The sequence below is a fragment of the Rhipicephalus microplus genome, chromosome 9, assembly GCF_043290135.1.
Source record: "Rhipicephalus microplus isolate Deutch F79 chromosome 9, USDA_Rmic, whole genome shotgun sequence".
NCBI lineage: Eukaryota > Metazoa > Arthropoda > Arachnida > Ixodida > Ixodidae > Rhipicephalus > Rhipicephalus microplus.
The window spans coordinates 3,870,158-3,893,611 of NC_134708.1; the positions used below are offsets into that span (position 1 = coordinate 3,870,158).

The following is a 23,454-nucleotide window of genomic DNA, read 5'->3' on the forward strand; positions in this document are numbered from 1 at the left end:
AGGTGACTAACGAGGACAACATCACCGAGCTTCATTGAAAATATTCCCATTCGCTTGATATTTATAGCAACTGCAGGGTCTAGAAGCCATTAGCAGAAGGAAAAGCTGCCTTCAGCCACGTGACACATTCACTGGCTCATTGAAGCTTTAATAAGTCACAATAGTTTAGTTGATATTTGTGACTGTGGCTAGATTGCATGCCTGGCGCCTGGAATAAGCCGACTGCTAGGTGTGGCCCTGAGATCACCTGATTATCACGCTGTTAAAGGCCAACTCCGGCGATTTTTTGACCATGTAAAGGTAATGGTGTTTCTATGTTCCTGAGACACTCTTGTCACGAGCCCAATAGCTTAAATGCTCATGAAATTTGGAAATGACTTTTAAAAGCAAAAAGGCGCAATGCCGAAACCCAACCGCGCGTCCTGTCTGCGTATGACGTACTACTTGGTAAGAACCGGAGGCCGTATACTGGGCCCGCCGGCGCGGAGTATGAAAACCGTTAAAGCCAGACGAGCGAAGCGCCGGCAAAACACCACAGAGGAAGGAAGAAAACTTTCCCGTGCCAAACACCGCCGCCTCGTGGCCAGTACAATAAACTTCCGTCGACATGCGAAACATGACGTCACACAGACAGTGTTGCCAATAATTCAGGCGAACGAGGTGAGCTTTTCAATGCACCCGTGTACTCAGATTTGGGTGCACGTTAAAGAACCCCAGGTGGTCGAAATTTCCGGAGCCCTCCACTACGGCGTCTCTCATAATCATATGGTGGTTTTGGGACGTTAAACCCCACAAATCAAATCAATCAAGCTTTTCTATGCAATTTTTAAAATTCATTTGCAAACAATCAGCGCATCTCTCAAATGCATAATTTGACATAAATGACATCAATTAACACAGGAACGTACCCTTTGAATTTCATTGAGATCCATTGACCTCGAAAAATCACCGTAGTTGTCCTTTAAGAAAATTCAGTCCTGGCCCGGTGAGGGGGGTTTTACTCGTGAATTGCTGCAACGCTCCGCCGAAACGGAAAGTTCAACGAGACTGAATGTCCGCTATTGTACATTCCGTCTCATGGAGGCCGCCAGCTCGCTCTTCATGACCCCACAACCCCGCGTAGCCTTGCACAAGGTGGCGGCACCCTGAAAGTGCAGCGCCAACTATCCCTGGGCGGCAAGCACTCTAACTACGCTGCCGACGTACGCGCGAAAAAGGTCATGAGGTCGAAACGACTTTGCAGGAGGGTGCGAGAGCGCCCTCATTACTTACAGGACATCATTATATACTGCCGAAGATTCCGAAAAGTCTGAAATAAAGTAGGGTACAACTGGCAGGTTTGCCATTGGGTGGAATTGAAAAGGCGACAGAACTCAAGTCAAATGTAGCCAAAGTAGCGATAACATTTAATATCATCGCCAAATTCGTAGCCAAATAGAACAGGAGCGCTGTTAGTCTTTGCTATTGATGAATAAAAACTATTTTGAATTAGTAAAACACGAAATTTAGGAGTAGCCCGCAAATAGTCATGGTGCTAACAGAACATTTTCGTCGCCAAAGAAAGTCCAAAAGAAGCCAATTTGGCGCAAAGTAGTCACCAACGGCAACCCTGACAAGCGGCGCAAATTGGAGCGAGTAATGTAACGACTCTGATGGGTTCAGGAGAGCGTATCATAAGTAGCGCAGAGCGTACTTCCTGTCGATGTCACGTGACTTGAGAGGAAACGTCAAGTTTGACGTCATACACCACCACCAAAATTTGAAAGACAAGGAAACGTCCTGCCTCCCTAGAGTTCACCAGTTTCACTGGAGGCCACAGCGGCACAGCCTATCCTCGATCCTCGCTATTTGGCGGCACCACTGCTGCTGGCAGACCCGAGTCGACAACAACTAGACGTTCCTGCTCAAGTCACGTGACGGCAGCCGGAAGTTCCGCTGCTGCGCTTTTGAACCCGGGTGCTTGCGCAGAAACGATTCCAGTGAGGGCCAGAAGGCTCCCTTTGCTGCACATATGATCTCAGCGGCTGCGCTAGTTGTATGCGTTGGTCACGGAGAGCAAACTTTGCAGATACAGTTGATGCATTGATAGTACATTTCCGCTTCCCTTCTTACCGATGCACGTATTCGTCTCTGTGTGGCGCCACTTATACATAGTGTTCTTGTGATGTCACTTCCGTCATTGTCGCCATCTCCCGCCATGCCTGGGTACTTCCCTGGGTACCTACGGCAGTTCACGTGCTGCAGCGCCGTTTGTTGGGGGCTCGTCATCTCTTACTGTGTACGATGTTGAAAGGGAAGCATGGTGTTTTTTTTTGTTGTTGTTTTTGTCGTACCTTAACGAGCTCATCTTATCAGAAAAGCCTCGCTTGTTCACTCGATACAAGACCGGAAAATCAAAATGTGCGACACGTATACTAGTCACTGCGTACACCGGCTGCCCGCCACGACCTACGAGGGCTCATTATCTCGCTTTCACAACAAATACTACAAATTGCGTGGCCCAGGAACAAGTGAAAGCCTTGAGCCGCAATTTTAAGAGTGGATGAGCGAAGCGTAGCAGCTCCCATCGAAAACGAGTCGTGCAGAGCTAGGCAAGTTTACGAGAGATATAATATTGTTATATTGCTGCGGCCCACGCCACCAAAGTAGCAGTTTTCCCCCGCCCCATCCAAGTGTATCAAACAGTGCTGATGTTGAGCCTCTCTGATTAGAATTTGTGGAAACAGCCGAGGAAAATATTAGGCGAGGCAGATAGAGACTTCGCGTGGTGCGTACCGCGGTAATGCCGGTCTTCACTTTTTTTTTTTTTCGCGTATGTTTTGACATCTCTTTCACCTTGTATTTTACTTTTGTTGTACGCTAATGTACAGTGGAGTCCCTGAAAATGATGGAGACCGTGTTGGGGAATTAATTGACCAATTTTTAAAAACCCTGACCCCCCAACTCGAACAGATCGGCTATACTTCAAAGTGAACTAATATTGCCTCGCATCCATTTTCACAGTTTGTTTCAATGCAATACCCAAATTTCCGCGATCGCCATCACGATTTTAACCGCCTCCCTGACACGCTGATTGCACACGCAGTGACCGCGGACAAGTTTGTATGTACAGTATCTTGGTAAGCTATCTCTGTTGGCAGGTAAGTGCTTGGCTGTGGCACTTACCCGGAATGAAGTTACACCTGAAGACGCAAATATCACCGAGTTTCTTCAAGTAGTTTTTGTTAATCCGCGCCAGCCAAACACGCCGGTACTTTGTGGAAAATCGCGATGTGCGTTCTCAATTTTAGGTAACAACTTTCGGCGAAGAAACACCCCGAAGCTCTGCTTCCTCTTTGAGGACTACTAAATCAAGTTGCCTCACTAGCAGACCTCAAACTTGCATCGTGAGGCAAAACTAAACGGGCGCAAGCACGAGGAGACAACAAAGCAGCGGTAGGTACCCGGGCATGTCGGTGGCACATTCCGGAAGTGACGAAAGTGCGCTGCGTGACGCACGTGCACACATACGAAGGAAATGCAACGTTATGGTTCTATAGCAACGTTAATGCAAGTATCGCGTGAGCACATCATCCCAAGCACAAAGGTTCGGTTCCCGACCAGCCCAGAATAGCTCAAAACGCTCAGTGATGACGATCCGGCGCACGCAGTTTCCCATTACTGTTTATCTCGACTAATTTATCAAGTGACGTCATTCAAATCAACTTTGCACGTATCTGAAGTTGCGAAACAAACTGGCGGCCACAGTTGTGTTAGTCACCCACGCTGTTGTCGGTGCAAGAACTCTGAGCACAAGAATCTGTATGCGTGTGTTTTAAACGAGCACAGTTTGTAGATTTGTAATGCATCATATGCTACATCGCTGGTCATTGACTTCCCGAGAAGGCAAGTGGGTTAGGGGGAGACAGAAAGTTCGGTGGGCAGATGAGATTAAGAAGTTTACGGGTATAAAATGGCAGCATCAAGCACAGGACCGAGTTGACAGGCGGAACATGGGAGAGGCCTTTACCCTGCAGTAGACGTAGACAGGATTATGATGACGATATGCTACATCAACACTGCCATGCATTCCATCGCAGATGCGAACTGATACACAATGCCTGCTTGGGTGTTTGCAACAAAACCTGCAGTTGGCTCATCAACTCGGTGCATTAAGTGGCGTTCCTTGTGGAATTGCTCGACTCTGCGGAGAACAGGGCTGTCTCAGTAGCTGGCAAAATACTCTAAATGGGGAGTAGCTTCGAAGCCATGTGGGGGAAGGCAAGTTTCGGTGCGAAACGGTACAATGCACACGCTGCTGATCGACGCATTCACGGCGGTATTTCACGGCGCTTGTCCCGTGTCCTTCGCTCGTCTTACGTACGTGCACTTAACGCTTACATAACTTATGGATCAGTACCCAGCGCCTTTTAAGTATTTCGAAACAACTCAAAAGACAATTCCTGCAGGTGGTTCGCTTCGAACGCGAGAAGCAACCAAACAGATGCTCGCAGAAATAGGAATGATCGCCTTCGACGGAAACCGAAGGTTGCCCTGCTTCCAGATTACTGATATTAACGATGCCCTTGTAAACCACGACACTGCATGCCTCACATCGGTTTGAATGTACACGTGTGGCCTTAGGCAGACGCCTTCCCGAGGCTGTCTGTTTTTTTGTTTTCGGTGGCCGTCGTCGTGAACGTCAGGGCGTGACGGTTTCGCGTGACTTGCCGTTGCGTGCGAACCTGTTTTCCATGGGAGCCTCACAAAGCACGCAGAATGCGCCGCGACGGGGGAGACCCTCCTGCGAGAAGAGAGCGCCAAAACAAACGAGCAACAACAACGGCCCGGTGACGCAGTGTCACGTGACAGCAACGCAGTGGGAGAGCACGCGGATAAAACCGGTGGTGGAGAGGGTGTCCAAGTGCCGTGTGCCACAGATCACTTATGCGTGTGCGGAGTCGGAACCTCGCAACTCGCAGACGGATTCAGCTGTAGGTCGTGCGTGTGTGGTGCGTACGTGCGAGTCCCTTCATCGTCGGGAGTGCGCTATCGGTCGCCGGAGAACTTGACGTGAACACATCGTGCAGCCCGCCGACACTGTGCGATCGTGGTGTGGTCGGCGGGAACGCATGCGTTCCTTGTCATTCCAGCGCCGCTTGCAGTCGTCGTCGCCCAAGCACAGCCAAGGAGGAGCCCGCCGCAGCCGAGGTTAGTGGCCTCCCTTCCGAAAAAACCCGGGTCGAAGCGTTAGTCCTAACGCCGGAGACCATCTTGGGCTGGTAGAGCGAGTAGCTGTGTCAGCGTCGCCTACGAGATCGCTCGCCGTGTGACAGCGACTCGGAGAACGTGCGCGCGCAATCGGTTTCTTCGATTCCTCGGGATCCTCGTACAACAGCGCGCGCTATCAGTGACGCACGCGCGTGAGTCATCCGCAGATGTTTGTTGCAAACAGGACTGCCCGCAGCTTCCTGTCTAACAGGTTTGGCGACGCATTCCCGGAACTTTCGTGTTCGTAAGGGCCTTTCAGGCCACTACTGCAGTGTGCAAATCAGGCGCAGTTTGGGTAATAGCCACTCCCGAGTTCAAGGGGCTGTTTGCATTGGCGGCTAATCGGCCCTCCTGGCTTGCTTGCCTTGCAGCTGTGCGAGGTCACACGCGGATTCGCCGCTTCCGGACGCACACAATGCCGTGTGTGTGCGTCTGGGCTGCGTAGGAGACCCCTTTTGACGTAACTTAACATGCTGCGCACTTAATCGCGGGTGCATAACCTCAGGACTCGGCAGTTGCACTCCGGTTGGCTTCACGATGCGCATGTGCCTGAGTTTTTATTCTTTAACGTCCGCCTCGGTGGAATAGTGGCTAAGGTGCAGGGCTGCTGAACCGAAGGTCGCGGGCTCGATCTCCGTCGTGGCTGTTACATTTCGATGGAGGCGAAATAGTAGAGGCCAGTGCACATGTCAGCGCACGTTTAGAAAACCCAGGTGGTCGAAATTTCCGGAGTCCCCCACCACGGCGTCTCTCATAATCATATCGTGGTTTTGGGACGTAAAACCCCACATATTATTATTATTTCTTGTTTAGTGGTCTCATTCGAGAGGTAGCCTCGTTGTTGCCGTTAGCTTGATGCTCTGCCGCGGGCCCGAGGTATACTAAAACGCCAGTGATTCATTGTACCTCGTTGATACGTTTCGTACGATTTCCTAGTGTCAAGGTTCGCGAAACTGCGCCTCGTTTTCCCGGATAGTGCGTTTCTTTTTGCGCTTTTTTTTTTGTTTGCATTAACATACGAAACACTCGTTGAATTGAGGTTGCTGAATAGGTTGCACGTTTTTCGTATCTTCTGTATGTTTGCATTTTTTTTTTACCTTTCTTTCAAGCCTAACATACCTCAGAACCCACAGGCGCATCCCTTATAGACCTTTTTTTTTTCTTCGTGTAAAAGGTCAATGAGGGTCGGGTAAACGGCCGAAGTCAAGATGCCAATGACCGCAGCCGCATATATGTCGCGAAAGACTCCTGACCTCAAGCTGCGCGATAGCGAGCCAGAAAAGGCCCCAATCACAAAATCCGCCGCCGCTGGTCCATTAAAGGGGCCCGCTTGAAAACATCGGTGCCGGCTGCATAACTCGTAGTGGCGCTCACCAGAACTACTGCAAGCGAAATCACGCCGAAGGTTGCCGCCATACGATTGGATGAATGTAACGTTAAATGTGATCGCTGCATTGCATCACAATAGGTATTGCTATTGGATTTCTTTTTTCATGAGCACAATTTTTCACTCAAAGTGACAGAGAATAAAGCTCTCCGACTTTTCCAGTTTGAAAACTGCTAAGCTGGCAAAACAATGCGCCGAATGTCATGTGCTGGAGGAAACGCGCCGGCGACGCTCCGGGCGCCATTATTTGAAGAAACTAAAAGAAAAATGTTCGGAAGATCCAACGTACCTGGGAATCAACGTTATGCGAAGTATGCGGAGAGAAGGTGACCATGCTGCAATTTTTTTATGGAGCGACAAGTCATGAAATGACGCTAACTATATGTACAAATTTTGCACGCACAGACATATGTTGAAGGGTTGCAGATGTTTATATAACTAGTTGTTTGCACTTGCGCAACGATGCCAACTGGAACATGAGTATTAGGAACACCAGAAGCTGATATGAAGCATTGATGCTCGCCCCGCCGCGGTGGTCTAGTGGCTAAGGTACTCGGCTGCTGACCCGCAGGGCGCGGGTTCGAATCCCGGCTGCGGAGGCTGCATTTCCGATGGAGGCGGAAATGTTGTAGGCCCGTGTGCACAGATTTGGGTGCACGTTAAAGAACCCCAGGTGGTCTAAATTTCCGGAGCCCTCCACTACGGCGTCTCTCATAATCATATAGTGGTTTTGGGACGTTAAACCCCACATATCAATCAATCAATCGAAGCATTGATGCTCGCGAGGATGCTGGCCCTGGACACTTCTACTTAAATCAACCTCGGACCATGGCAACTGACCACAATCGATGTTAACCCGACTTTACGGTTCTATCAAAGGAGTACATACGTAACGTTTATAAAATTGGGTAGGCAGTACTGCAACCGCTATCGACGTTTCACCAAAATTAACGTCTATTTTAAATGTAGTTCCGAGACCTGGCGTAGCTCTGCGGTAAAATGCTTCATTGTCAATCAGAATGCTTGGGTTTGATTCCAGCTGGGACCCTGACATTTACTTTTTGCACTCGTCGGGTCGACGCTACTGATGTCGAGTATTTATTGAAGTGGTGCGTTAATATTGCCCATGTGTGTTCTCGTCGCTCCTGGGTAGATACTAAGTGTCAATCACCTGTGGCACATACCCGCATACCAGCGGCACATACCCAACCCTGGGTATGCGCCACTGTCTGGCGGGAAGTGTTTGACGACATACGCGATGAGATTGTGACATTATTCATGTCTTGACCAGCGTATCATATTTGTCAAACCATGTTACCCGCCCATGCTTATTTTGGTTCCCGTCACATTCAGGCGGTTACCACAAGAGCGCCCAAACTTAAGGGTCTCTCTCTCTCTCTCTCTCTCTCTCTCTCTATATATATATATATATATATATATATATATATATATATATATATATACACACATATATATATATAGGTCATCGCAAAAAGAAATATCACTACAGCTACAAAACATAGAAGCGTTCGCGTTCCCTGTTCAAGTGCACATTGTTTGTTACCATCGCAACGACGTCCCTAATACGCTGGACGCAACAGGCAATATGTCATGCGAGCTTTCTGTACGGTAGAGCTTCAAGTTCATTTCATTGGGCAGCCATCCGACGTCAGAGGGCGAGGAAAACGCCGTAAAGTGATCCCTCGAAAATCGAGTTGAGGGTAAGCATCCATTTCTCTGTATTTTGACATCTCTAGGCCAAATAATTTTGCACTGCGTGGCCCTATCGCTGCCGTTCTTGCGCCGCTTAACTCTTAAGCCGTCAGTGTACGCAACCACCCTGAAAAACATGTAAAACTATGAAGTCGTGAAAAGTGTTAGAGGGCCCCTTAAAAAAAAAAGAGGTTGCACCTCCACTGTCACGCCTGCCTGCGATAAATTAATGAGCGTTCTCTTCCGATTCTGTCTCTCTCGGTTGGAGCCTTTTGAAAGTTCATTAACTCAAACAGACAGGCAACTTTGTCGAAGTGTCCAGCGTGTTGTTCACGTTTTGCGCCGGAACTTTGAAAGGCAGTAATATATATATATATATATTGAAAGACGCAGGCAGACTAGGTACGGCGAGCAGGCAGGGCGAGCAGAAGCGTTTATTCTGCGATGTCTGGCTCGGCTCAGAACCACACCAAGAGAGAGAACGATGATGATGGGTATGTGCAAGTGAGAACGATGATGATGGGTATGTGCAAGTGAGAACGATCAAATGCTTGGAATGTGCTTACAATTTCCCCCCCCCTCTGCGAAGCGGCCAACCTGGCCGCCAGTCAGAGATCGGCCGAACGAGTAACAAAAGGCTTCATGCGTGAGACGTGAACTATTTCCGTGCTGCGCAGACGGCGGTCAGTGACAGACTGAAGCGGGGTGACGAGGTAGTTAACTGGAGATGTCTGTCGTACAACGGTGTATGGGCCAACATACCGGTGAAGAAATTTCTCGCAAAGGCCCGACGCTCGAACCGGGGTCCATAGTAAAACCTTATCGCCAGCATTAAAGGCCACGTCGCGTCGTTTTTTATCACAGCGATGTTTTCTCTCCTTTTGGGTTGCTTCCGTGTTTTTGCGAGCAATTTCACGGCATTGTGTGACTCGGGCTGCGAACTCTTCTGGGAGCGAGGTACTGCTTGGAGCCGGTGCAAAGAAAAATGCCGTGTCGAAGACCGAGGAGGCAGATCGGCCGTACACGAGAAAAAACGGGCTGTAGCCAGTTGATCGTTGTACCGCAGTATTGTATGCGAAGGTGACAAACGGTAAAATGTTATCCCAATTTTTGTGGTCAGGATGCAAGTACATCGATATCATGTCAGAGAGTGTTCGGTGGAAGCGCTCGGTAAGGCCATTCGTTTGCGGATGGTATGTAGAAGTGGTTTTATGCACTGTATTGCACGCCTGCAGGACTTCATCCAGGACCTTGGAAAGGAAGGCTTTGCCACGGTCACTCAAAAGGACGCGAGGGGCTCCGTGGCGCAAGACGATGGAGTTCAAGAAAAAATTGGCGATTTCTGTGGCGGTAGCAGAATGAAGAGGTGAAGTCTCGGCGTATCTTGTTTGATGGTCGACTGCAGTGACGATCCAACGGTGACCGGAAGGTGTCAACGGCAAAGGACCATACAAGTCTATTCCGACAAATTCGAATGGTGTGGTGGGACAGGGAAGAGGCTGAAGGAAACCAGCAGGCGGGGATGTGGATCGCTTGCGGTGCTGACACAACGCGCACGAGCCCACGTATTTGGCCACCGTTGTGGACAAGCCAGGCCAGAAGCAGCGCGTCTTGATGCGATCGTAGGTCTTGTGGAAGCCTAGATGACCGGCAGCAATATCATCGTGGAATGCTTCCAAAACTCGAAGACGAAGGCAGCGGGGAAGAACTGGCACCCACTTGTTACCGGTGGGATGGTAAATGTAGCGCTTAAGCACACCGTCCTGAAGGCGAAATTGTCGAAGCTGGCGTCGCAAGCGGCTGTTGGGTGGTTTAGTGACACCGCGAAGGCGATCAATGAAAGACCGACAGTAGGAATCTGCCAGCTGAAGTGAACGTAAATCGGAGTTCGAAGATAGCTGCATTGGATCCAGCGATGCGAGCGATACGTGTTGTGAGGCAAGCTGGGTGTCAGAGTCATTCGAACGCGATGCGGTGGACGTATTGTCACGAGAGAGCGAAAGTGGGCACCGGGACAGCGCGTCGGCATCATGATGACATTTGCCAGACTTGTACGTAACTGTAAAGTCGTACTCTTGTAAGCGCAGTATCCAGCGCGCAAGACGTCCTGACATATTCTTCATTGATGAAAGCCAACAGAGTGCGTGGTGGTCGGTGATGATGGTGAAGTGCCGACCGTAGAGATACGGACGGAATTTCTGTATCGACCATACGATAGCCAAGCACTCCTGCTCCGTGATGGTGTAATTCCGCTCAGCTGTTGACAGAGTCCGGCTAGCGTAGGCCACAACCTGCTCTTTAGAGGTGGAATCACGCTGCAGAAGGACTGCTCCAATGCCTTGTGCGCTTGCGTCAGTATGGAGTATGGTAGGCGCTCTCTCATCGAAGTGGCGCAGCACTGGTCCGGAAGTCAGGCGTTCTTTCAAAATTTCAAATGCAGATTCGCAGTCGTTGGACCATGAGAAAGGAGCACCAGTGGCCAATAACTTATTTAGCGGAGCCGCTAAGGTAGCAAAGTTGCGTATAAAGCGACGAAAATAGGACGCGAGACCAAGAAAGCTGCGCAACGTCTTTTGGTTGGACGGTCGAGGGAACTGTAGCACAGCTGCGATCTTCTCGGGATCTGGTTGGATTCCGTCTTTGGAAACGACGTGACCGAGGACTTTGATGCTTTTGCTGGCAAATGTACACTTCTTTGTATTTATCTGAAGGCCAGCCTTGGAGAGACATTGTAGCACCTCGTCTAATCGTTGAAGATGTTGGGCAAAGGTACTTGAAAAAACAACGATATCATCTAAGTAACAGAGGCAGGTCTTCCATTTTAGGCCACGAAGAACAGTATCAATCATTCGCTCAAACGTGGCTGGAGCGTTGCACAAGCCGAATGGCATTACATTAAATTCATAAAGGCCGTCCGGTGTGGCAAATGCAGTTTTTTCTTTGTCAGCCTCGTTCATGGGGATTTGCCAGTAACCTGATCGTAAGTCAAGGCTCGAAAAATAGTTCGCCCCTTGCAGTGTGTCTAAAGCGTCATCAATTCTAGGCATAGGATATACGTCCTTGCGTGTGATCTTATTTAACGCGCGGTAGTCAATGCAAAAACGAACAGAGCCATCCTTCTTTTTAACTAAAACGACTGGAGATGCCCAGGAACTCGAAGAAGGTCGTATTATATTTCGCGATAGCATCTCGTTCACTTCTTTTTCAATTATTTCTCTCTCTGATTGCGAAACCCGATATGGGCGACGGCGTATCACACGAGAACCGTCGGTTTCAATGCGATGTACAGCCGCGGAAGTCTGACTCAGTGTTGTGGTACAGCTATCAAAGCAGGCTTTGTGCTTAGCCAAAAGGGCCAATAGTGCTTCAGACTGTTTTGGTGTGAGGTCTGAACCAATGACAGGTCGAAAAGGGAAAGAACGTGAACCTGGAGCTGGTACTGGTGACGAAGACGGGCAGAGTGTCGCGATGGAGGTCAATGGAGAGAAGTCAATCTTTGCCACTGTCATTCCCTTGGGCAGCAGCACAGATTCTGCAGTTGTGTTAGAAACGGGCAGAAAAGCGCAGCCAGAGGAAAACCGGAGGAGGCAAGAGGCGACGAGAATTCCACGGGAGGTGCAGCGAAACGAAGGAGCCACAAGTGCATCACCGTCGGTTACTTGGGTAGATGCGACAGCTATCACGTGTTCGTGACCAGGGTGCAGGACGCAGTCTTCAACAATGACCAAGTTGGAGATCGAGGGTGATGAAACTGGAATGGGCGCATCCGTTGTATCCGTTATGTGAATGACGTTCTCTTTAAAGGATATAACAGCGGAAGCAGAATGCAGAAAGTCCCAACCAAGGATAAGTTCATGAATGCACGTGGGCAACACAATCATCTCGATGTGGTGACGTATACCATCAATAGAAACACGAGCCGTACACTGTCCGTCAGGTTGAATCAGCACGTTATTTGCCCCACGCAACACAGGTCCCACATAGGGCGTTCTGACTTTACGGAGGCGCGAGCACAAGTCACTACGCAAAACAGAAGTGGTTGCACCGGTGTCAACGAGAGCTTGCACAGGAATACCTTCAATAGTCACTGACAACATATTAGCTGGGCGAACAGGAGGTATTTTTGTTGGTCGACGGGACGCAGTTTTCCCTCCAAAAACTGCAATCCTTAGTTTTCCGAAGATTGGTCAACAGGACGGGAGATGATTGGACGAAGTGGCGATGCGGAGCGGCGATAGGGCGATGGAGAGCGTCGTCTGGAGGAGCGGTATTCCTGATGTTGACGAGGGGACACTGGAGGAGACGGAGACCGGTACTGCGCGGACGGGTAGGTGTCTGGAGCATAAAGATCTGGTCTTCGGAACCGGTCTCGTTCGAACTCAGCATAGCCTCGTCGTTCCTCTTGCTGGCGGCGACGGCAGTAACGAGAAATGTGGCCTCGTATACCGCAGTAAAAGCAAACAGGACGGGATTGACGCCACTGAGGATACAAGGGTGCAGCAGTCATTCCACCTCGCATAGCAGCCAAATGGCTACTAGCAGTATCCGTAGAGCTAGATGCCCCGGGAGCAGGCGGAATCGCAGCGATCTCCGCATATGTGGGCATTACCGTTTGAACAACCGGTGCTGCCGGTGTCGACCTGGGCGTCACATCGGCGTATGTGGGCATCGGGCGTGCTGGCGGAGCGACCGGGGATGTCGGTGTCGCCATTGCCGCTAACTCCTGCTTAACAAGATTCCGCAGGTCGAATGGTGGAGACGGAGCGGAGGCGACAGTGGACCGCTGCTGTTCAAGGTCTCGAAGTTCTTCCCGGATAATTGTGCGGATAAGGGTTTTTAATTCAGAGGGAGGCATCAGGCGTGGATCACTGTCTTGTTGAAGCCGAAGGGACTGCAACTGGTCAAGGCGTTGGCATGTCGAAATGACGTCGTTAACCGTAGCGGGATTGCCAACAGCCAAGGCGTTGAATGCGATTGGGCCGATTCCTTTAAGGATGTGGCGAACGCGCTCATCTTCCGTCATGTCTTTATTCGCACGGCGACAGAGGGCCAAAACATCCTCGATATACGAAGTGTACGACTCATGTGCCAGTTGTAGACGCACAGCCAGCTTCTGTTTCGCGGCTTCGGAACGACCCGATGAGCATCCGAATATTTGTCGCAGTTTGTTGGCAAAGGTCGACCAATCAACGAAGTCAGTTTCGTGATTAAAATACCAGGTTTTGGCTACGCTGGTCAAATAGAAAGGAAGGTAGCTCAGTTTCTCTGCTTCGGTCCATCGATTGGCTGAACCCACACGGTTGTAAAGGTCAAGCCATTCCTCGACGTCGTCACCGCGAAGACCCGCGAACACGGGCGGTTCGCGCTGAGGGCTGGTGACAGTAGATGAAGAGCGGGCAGCCGCCGGCGTAGGGGCTGTAGCGTTAGGGCTAGGCGTTAGGTCCGATGTCTGCATACCTGTGTGGGTGGCTGGGTGCAATCGGCGACCAGATCGGAGCTCCAGGTGGGAAATGAACGTAGGAGGACGTCGGGATCTTACCCAGCACCTCCACCACTCTGAAAGACGCAGGCAGACTAGGTACGGCGAGCAGGCAGGGCGAGCAGAAGCGTTTATTCTGCGATGTCTGGCTCGGCTCAGAACCACACCAAGAGAGAGAACGATGATGATGGGTATGTGCAAGTGAGAACGATGATGATGGGTATGTGCAAGTGAGAACGATCAAATGCTTGGAATGTGCTTACAATATATATATATACTAAGCAAATGACTATAGTCATTGCTTTTCCTAACCAGTGCAAACCTAAATATCCACCTGTTTGCCCAAGGCTGTTCACTTAGGGAAATAACGTATTTCTCCACTCTTTTGATTATGTGTAAGTGTAGCCCGCTTTGAAATACTACAGTACCAAGAACGAAAGAGTCGCATAGGCGGCCTGCACCATCAGGAACATTCAAGAACAATCGTCGCAGCAGACATTTAGGAAACATTTTACTTTATTAAAACATTCTCTGGTAACATATTCATTTCCTCGTAAATATATAATTGAGTGATTACTATGGTCAAGGAAAACTTCGTCTTAGTTGTTTATTTCCCCAGCAGCCGGCAGCTGACTGACAGTGGCCACTGTCAAAAGTGGGGAGGAGAGGCTCAGCCTCCCCCCCCCCCCCCCCAACTTTTCTCAGTAGGGTGGGGGGGGGGGCGGCTGATACACCTATGTCTGACATCCCCTCGGAGGTGATGACACAGTCGTCCGAAATTAACAAAAGTCACAGTTTCGCAGCAAGGGCGAAGCAATGAATGCAATAGGAAGAACTTGGAATGTGACGCTGAGAACATCATCCAGATCGAGACGTGCAGCGTGCGGCTCACGCACTAATTACGCATGAAAACAACATACACAGGACGAGATGAAACTAACAACGTTTACCGTCGACACTTAGCGCGCTGTTTAAACAAAAACGAGGCACGAAACCAAATCACAGGTACAGATATGAGTGCGAACTAACAAGTGCCCCAATTGTTACATGGCTGTGCTTTCAAATGCACTCCTTTAGCAAACGGCGCTTGTCCAGCGAGCGAAGTGATCTTTGTGCGCCCGGCCACTAAACGCAATCGTTCTAGTCCAAGTCGATGTCCACCAAAGGATAAGCGCGTGCGCACAAGAATCTACCCCCCCCCCCCCCCCCCCCAATTGCGGGGCAAAGTACGCGTGAGAGATGAGCGCGCGTCGGCGCATTGTGACGAGCTGGGCGCCGAGCGGGGTGTCTTTTTTTTTTTCTTTTTTAAGTTTTCACATATATAGATACGTATACATATATGGTGAATGACGGCGGCGGCAAGAAAAAAAAAAACAGCCGAGACTGTACATATGCCGAGACACCATGCGCGTGCAGTGAAACTATGCACTGTGGGGGTGCTGACACCCCCCCTGTAAAGTTGTCTGCGCCGCGTGGCGCACGTGTCTCGCCCCAAGGCTTTATTGCGGTGGTGACCACCGCCGGGCGATAGATGGCGTTGTGTTTGCTTTCAGTACCACTGTTGGTAGAGTGGTAGCGCCGGCAGTGGCCCCTGGCGGGAGGGAGGCCTTGGCGGTGGGCGAGCGTTGAGCGCAGTGGTGGTAACTTAGCGAGAAAGTCGCTAAATTTAGCGCCTTTTCAGTCGTGCTAGCGACAATTTTATCACTTTGGAGTCTTAGCGACTTTTTTGGAGACTTTGAAAAGTTGAAATTGAATGTTTAAAGGACTACTGACAGGAAAAGTTTTGTTTTCGACATTTTTTTACAGTAATCCGTAGCTTTGCGTCTAGTAATGCCAAAATTCAATCGTAAATGTTCTAACGCATCGTATAATTGATGCTAGCATCGTTAATTGAGGACGATTTTGTTTCAGTTCAAAACGCCCGCCTAGATACCATAAGAAACTAGCGCCGCACAGCGGGGCAGTGCCTGAGACTACATGCGCTCAAGCTTCGGTGACGCTGAACGTGCGGTTTCCAAATAGGGTGACCCGAGAGTGGGGAAGAATAGAACGATGTGGGTGCGTTGAGCGTGTTCCCCTCAGGAAAAAGAAGAGCATTCCTGGCGTAAGCAGCGAAAACCACCTTAGAGCAGCCCGACAACAGAGCGAGAGGGGTGACGAACAATAGTCCTCGCCGGGAGCCAGTCGGCGAATTGTACTCACCCCGAAAACGTTCTCGGAATCTCCGATGCCCACAATACTTGCTTGACCTCTGCAACCACGCAAGGGGAGCCTTTGTCTACGTAAAACCACAAAAAATGTCGATTTTACCGGAATACTCGGATGAGCACACACCTTCGCTTTAAAACCAAGTTGAAATATTTTACAGGCAGCACTCACCCCTAATAATCGTTAAGAAGTGCATGCAAGAGTCTCAAACGTCGCAAGCACACCAAGCTTCCAAATTTTGTGTCAGGGGTCCTTTAAAACAGACATAGAATATTAGGAAACTAATGAGAACTGGGGAATGCTCGGAACGAGCTTCAAAAATGAGGCCAGGGCACACAGGATCGAGCTTCTTGAGCCGCTGCGATCTTTAGCGTGCGTGCAATGTGGCCACCTGGCTGTTTTGGGCTGGTTGGTACATGATCGACGAAGCGAAAAAAAAAAACTGCGCGGAACACCGGACAGTGAAAGAGACGGACCAAGCGCTTTTTTTCGCTTCGTTGAAAATACAAGGATGGAGAGGAAGCTACAGGAAAGCTGGCCTTTGCCCCTTCCTCCTGGAATTTCGAATACCTTGTCTATGCAGGCAGCTCGAAAGAAACGATGCCTGCGCTCGTCACTGCTGGAGCCTGGATGTCTCCCCCCCCCCCTCGCTAATGCACACCCATGCTATGGTGGCTAGCCACCATACCCATGCTAAAAGTTCTGAATGCGCACTTGTGCGCCACGTGCTTCCGCGAGCATCGGCAAGCCTATCTCTCACACCATCCCTCTCGCTCCTCGGGTTCTGAAATCCGGGCATGTTCATGGCCGATTCTGCGGGGGTCTACCCAGCGTACCCCTTCAGAGAACACGAACTCAAACGAAGTGGTTCAACCGGTTCAACCTACAACACGTGGTAGCGTTGCTTCACCATGGCTCACTGAGCCGCAGATCACTCGTTCTGTAGAAAAAACAGCCGCTCAAAAGATTTCGTTCACTCCTGAGCGATACATCTCTATTTCCAGTACACTCAAGGACTAGGTGTAGCGTGCCGACTCGCTCGCTCTAGCTTAATCATGCCTCCAAAGTATGAGCAGCATTATCGAAAAAGTTGGGAATCACTGCCCGAGTTTAAAGGCTGGCTACGTCCTGTGGAGAGCGAAAGAACAAAAGCATCATGCGCCTACTGCATGAGCGAATTCTACGCGAAGCTGTGCGATATCAAGAAGCATGCCGCCACCACCAAGCACAAGAAGTCATCTGAACCATACTCCAGTTCTTCTCGGCAGAAGAAACTGCAGTATTCAGCCGCAACTGAGTCTTCCTGCGGCAGAAGTGAAGCAGCTCTTTGTCTGTTTATATGCGAGCACACTGCATTCCTCACCGCTGACCACCTGACAGAACTCTGCAAGAAACAGTTCATGGACAGCAAAAGTGCAGCAGGCATGCGCATGCACCGGCGCAAATGCACGAAGATCATAGTGAATGTGTTATCTCCGCATTTCGTGGATCTCTTGGTGGCTGACATCGGTGACTCAAAATACAGCCTGATAATCGACGAGGGTACAGATATTTCGATCACTAAGTTACTGGGTGTGGTGGTGCGATACTTCAGTGCTGCTCGGAAGAGCATTGTGACGACGTTTCTTGCGCTTATCGAATTGGACGATGGCACAGCTGTGACAATCGTCAGGGCATTGGAAAACCTCCTCACGCGTATGGGACTTGACAAGAAGCGTCTCCTCGGCATTGGAGTTGACAACGCCTCGGTGAATACGGGTGTCAACAACGGTATTTTCGAGACAATTAAGCGTGAGTGGCAACTCCCGAACTTGATAATGGTAAGGTGTATTTGCCATTCTTTGCAACTCGCACTTTCCCACGCTGTTCAGGGAACGCTTCCCAGGAATGTGGACTTCTTGGTGCGCGAAACCCACATGTGGTTTTCCCATTCTTCAAAGCGTAAAGCCGCGTACAGTCAACTTTACCGTAGCCTCTGCGATGGGGAAGAACCACTATCAATTCCAAGGGTGTGCGATACCAGATGGATATCGTTGGAGCCAGCGGTCGTCAGAGTCCTCGATCAATGGGACATGTTGCTGAAACATTTCGAACAAGCCAGATCAACGGAAGGATGCTACACCGCAGAGCTCCTGTATCAGATGTACTCTGATCCGCTGAATAAGCTTTATCTACTCTACCTTCGACCAATGCTACGAGAAGTTCAGCGTACAAACAAGGCCTACGAGAGGAACGACGCGGATCCCGCAAAGCTTCTTGAAGACCTCACGCTCCTAATTAAGATGGTTTGCAGCAAAGTGCTCATTCCAACGGCGAAGATAGATCCGCTGCGCCAGCCTATCGATGGTCACCTGGACCCCAAGCCATACCTGGGATACGAGTTCGAGAAACTGGCGAGCACGCTACCAGCTGGTCCTGAAGTTGACTTTGTGCGCCAGCGATGCGTTAATTTCACAGTAAAGCTGTCAAATGAGCTCCGGCAACGTCTGCCATCGAACTTCAAGATATTGCAGGGCATGGCACGGCTGTCTGTGGGAGCATGCTTGCGAGTACTCAAGGAGCCTATCACGGAGCTGGCGGAACATTTCGGTGTTCAACCAAACGAGATAGATCTCGTGAACGCGCAGTGGAAGAAGCTGACCCTGGTGGGCTGGGCCAACACCACCGACACCATTGCATTTTGGTCCGAGGCCACTGCGTACCGTGATGCAGCTGGCTCGAACCCGTTTCACGAGGTCGCGCAGCTCGCAGTTGATGTGCTCTCCTTGCCGCACTCAAACGCAGAAGTGGAAAGAGTTTTTAGCCAACTAAGCGTGGTTAAGACAAAACTCAGAAATTCTCTCAGCACTGCCAGCACAAATGCGGTCTTAAGTGTTCGTAGCGGACTTCGCCGTCTTGGAAAGTGCTGCCACACCTATGACCTGCCTGACACAGTGACAAGAAAAGTTGGAACCATGCAAGCGTACTCCTCAGCGTTCGCGCCAAGAAGTAGTGCACGTGCGCAAAGCAGTGGAGAGTCTGCAGACGAGGAGGTGTGGACTGGTGAGGTGGAACTATTGCTTGACATATAGACTTTAGTGACTTGAGTGAAATGTGAAGAACGATCGAAATGAAAGAGCGCCGGCCAAAATGAAAATATTTAAAACATTTCAGATGTTTTAAATCTTGTCATCTTGGCCGGCACTGTTTCAATTTGCTTGTTCTTCATGCTTCTTCCCTACGAGACGATACTTGGTCAAACGATCTTCTTGAGTGCAATGTGTCCAATAAAATAATTTTAGGTTTCACTCGTTCCTAGCATTGTAGTAACATATTACATCAAACGTTAGATAGCAGCTGTGCACGCAGTAGGTTATTGTTGAAAGCTAATTGACGAAGTATGGGCTCTTTGGTGGAATTGCAGTACCTTCATGAGGCAGAAAAAGCGTGCGTGGCGTGCATGCACAAAATTTATGCACACCACGCGTTCCCCTGCTTCGCGGAGAGAGAGAGAGAGAAAACTTAATTTCCGGCAGAGTGCTGCGCTGGGTTCCGACCCATGGGTATGGTGGCTAGATCATGGGGGAAGGAAATAACAGGAGGGAGCATGACGTCACGCACCCAGCCTTGGCAAGCCAACCCGTTTTGAAGCCAACAAAGTCGGCCCTTTTGCCGTGAGATCACGCAATAAACGAGACTTGCCGATACCTCGAAATACGGCGCCCGGTAGCTTTTAATCGAAATGAACTGGTTCGGCGCAGACTGGCCGGCTCACGGAGGTGTTTCAAAGACGGAACAGCGCCGAGAGAACTAAAACCTACCGCGAGCGCTGACGTTTTGGTCACTTGTTGGGCCGACTTGGTGGGCTTCAATCGAGTTGCGCAACGCTCCCTCCTGTCTTTCCTTCCTCCATGTTCCGATCTGTGGTTCAGACCTAGAAGTTTATTCCGCGCAATCCACGTCTCCCGGCAGACCCAGAGTTGCTTGTCCAGACCAAAACTGAACAGCGCAGTCCGACACTAGAAATGATTATTTTATTTTGACTGTTCACTTTATTCACCACAGCAGAAATTTATTTAAATCATTGTTTAAAAATAATCCCTTAACGTGCTTTATCCAGTCGAAAACTAAAAACTCAGGAAAAACGTCATCATCATCATCACTTAGCGACTTTTGGCTGAAATTGACGACTTTTAGGAAGCGTTCTGGCGACTTAGGCCCCCCAAAAGTTACCACCACTGGTTGAGCGAGCCTCTTCTGCGCGTGGCGGCTGCCGCGAACGGTTGTCTGTAGCGCGGGTCCCCGGTGCTCGGCACCGCGGGCTTCGCGCCGGGGTCCCGCGTGTAAGGTCAGGCGTTGGCGACGCCGCCTTGGGTATGTGCTAGTGTGTTGGGTGTGTTAGTGTGGGTTTATCATGTTATTGTGTGTTTAGTGTGTCCCTGCGTTATGTTGTTTGTATGGTAGCGTGTTAGTTAAAATTGATGTAACATTCGGCGGACGATATCGTCGTCTAAATTAGTTAATAAATGTATGTATGTGGTGTGCTTTGTTCCGACCGTGTTGGCTGTGTCCGTCACTCCAAGAGCGTGGCGTGGCGGTGCGCGCGTTCGCCTCGCCGAGACCCCACACTGGCTGCCCAACGTGGAGCTCTTGGAGTGTCGGACGACAGTTTTTGCGGTTCGGTACAGGGATTTTGTTAGAGCCGGAGTAGAGTAGGCCTAGGGGGGACTTCTTTGCTAGCGTCGGTGGTGTGCTTTGTTGAGAAGCGAGGGGATTGGTTTTGTAACGTGTTTCAATTTGTCGGCAGGTTGATTTCTTTTTTTTTGCTCGCAAGTGTTCTTATTTTTTGTTGTTAGTTTTCAAAAACGTTGTTGAATTAGGACGAGAGCCATGCGGTCCGCATCCTGGGGTGAGCAAGGCCTAGAGCACGTGGTTTGTAGGCCAGGCCCGAAGCGAGTGAGTACGGAAGCCTCGTGGGTGGTCCGATTTTCTGTAAATAGCTTCTTCTATCTCTTTGGGCTCAGGGAGCCGGGCGTCGTTGCTGACTTGTATTGCGGCTCGACGCCGGGGCGTCGTGACACCGCCCGGGGCGGTGGACGCCGATCGCTCGGTAAGCTGCTGTGTGCGGCGAGCGATAGGGCCACCTCACAGAGTGGACGTCTCCTCGCGGCTGCCTCTCCTGCGCCTAGGCTGGGTGCTGGGTGGATGCCGGTTGTTGCCGAGCGACTCATTAGGCCTAAGGCTCTGCGCAGCCGCCTGTCGCACGTGGCACAACTAGGTGGATCGTAGCGTTGAGGTGTTGCGCTCTGCTTCCCTCACTTTTTTTTTTCTTGTGAGCACGAGTTAGGAAAAGTGATTTTTGTTTTTATTTTGATGGGCGTCTCGGCCGCCACCGATGTATTAGCTAGCAGTACTGACAACCGTACCACGTGGCCGAAAAGCCTGAAGCTCCCTCCCCTGGGCCGCGCTCCTTTGTTTCTTCGAGTTTGTTTTTTGTTGATGTATTCAGCGGGAGGGATGTCATCCACGGCCGGCTGTCCTGCATATCGTCAGCGTCACTGGCCAGGAATGCGGTCGTGAGTTCGGGCGATGAAGATGCCTGGGACCTGCGCAACTGCCTGCAGTCCGGCGCCCTCGCGAGTGCTGGTCGCAACTGGAAGACGTGTCGGTGCTAGCGACGGATCGTCGCGCCGACGGCAACGTTGCTGTTGCGGGGCCGGTACTGAGGTGAAGCCTAGCCGGACAGTGCAGCAGTGTCGACCAGCGGCGGTGTCGTGGTGCAAGGACATTATGGTCGTGCGATATCATTTTTTTGTTAAAGCTTGTGTAGCTAATTTTCGATTTTGGGATATGGTTTGATTTAAGGTTGGGGGAATGTGGGGGTGCTGACACCCCCCCTGTAAAGTTGTCTGCGCCGCGTGGCGCACGTGTCTCGCCCCAAGGCTTTATTGCGGTGGTGACCACCGCCGGGCGATAGATGGCGTTGTGTTTGCTTTCAGTACCACTGTTGGTAGAGTGGTAGCGCCGGCAGTGGCCCCTGGCGGGAGGGAGGCCTTGGCGGTGGGCGAGCGTTGAGCGAGCCTCTTCTGCGCGTGGCGGCTGCCGCGAACGGTTGTCTGTAGCGCGGGTCCCCGGTGCTCGGCACCGCGGGCTTCGCGCCGGGGTCCCGCGTGTAAGGTCAGGCGTTGGCGACGCCGCCTTGGGTATGTGCTAGTGTGTTGGGTGTGTTAGTGTGGGTTTATCATGTTATTGTGTGTTTAGTGTGTCCCTGCGTTATGTTGTTTGTATGGTAGCGTGTTAGTTAAAATTGATGTAACATTCGGCGGACGATATCGTCGTCTAAATTAGTTAATAAATGTATGTATGTGGTGTGCTTTGTTCCGACCGTGTTGGCTGTGTCCGTCACTCCAAGAGCGTGGCGTGGCGGTGCGCGCGTTCGCCTCGCCGAGACCCCACAGCACGCGCGCACGACGTGGAAAATGAAGAGCGAACGACACGGACACAGATACGAATACGGCGGAAAACTGTTCGGTAAAGCGCCCACCACGTGCAGCGCGGCCCCACATATGTGACGCAAAAAGCGTGGTACTGCCAACGCGTAAAAGTAGGTTTCTTTATTTTGGTTTGGAGGGTGGAACCGCGGCAACGCCGGCCGTGAGGTGCAGGCCTGCCTCGCTCTCGCCCGCGCTCAATAACGAGCACTCGCTCTCGCCTGGTGCGCCGTGCGTGCCGCTTCGTCGTCGGCGGGGCAGTCACTGAAGATGCATGCTCGTACCGAAATGCGGAGCGAAATTCCTAGATTGTCCCGTGGGAAAAATTGGTTATATCAAGATTGTCTACAGCTGTTACTTTGTTACATAGAGGTCGCAAATACATGTGCTTCTATGGAGTTACGGCGGGAAATAGAAAAACTTCGTTATATTGCGGAGTTTGTTATATCATCATCAGCCTGACTACGTCCACTGCAGGACAAAGGCCTCTCCCATGTTCCGCCAGTTAACCCGGTCCTGTGCTTGCTGCTGCCAATTTATACCCGCAAACTTCTTAATCTCATCTGCCCACCTAACCTTCTGTCTCCCCCTAACCCGCTTGCCTTCTCTGGGAATCCAGTTGGTTACCCTTAACGACCAGCGGTTATCCTGTCTACGCGCTACATGGCCGGCCCATGTACATTTCTTCTTCTTGATTTCAACTATGATATCCTTAACCCCCGTTTGTCCCCTAATCCACTCTGCTCTCTTCTTGTCTTTTAAGGTTACACCTACCATTTTTCTTTCCATTGCTCGTTGTGTCGTCCTCAATTTAAGCTGAACCCTCTTTGTAAGTCTCCAGGTTGCTGCTCCATAGCTAAGTACCGGCAAGATACAGCTGTTATATACATTTCTCTTGAGGTGTAGTGGCAATCTACCTGTCATAATTTGAGAGTGCTTGCCAAATG

At 50.5% G+C, this 23,454-nt stretch overlaps 1 protein-coding gene across 1 annotated transcript in view; it reads left to right on the top strand.

Moving 5' to 3' along the window:
- The first annotated feature begins 4,871 nt into the window (after positions 1-4,871).
- The window catches only part of LOC119163337 (putative E3 ubiquitin-protein ligase RNF144A-A), a 49,724-nt gene continuing 31,141 nt past the window's right edge, over positions 4,872-23,454 (top strand). Inside the window, exon 1 of the mRNA XM_075873004.1 lies at positions 4,872-5,190. The gene's annotated coding sequence lies outside the window, so the exon portion shown is untranslated. The remainder of the gene's footprint in view (positions 5,191-23,454) is intronic.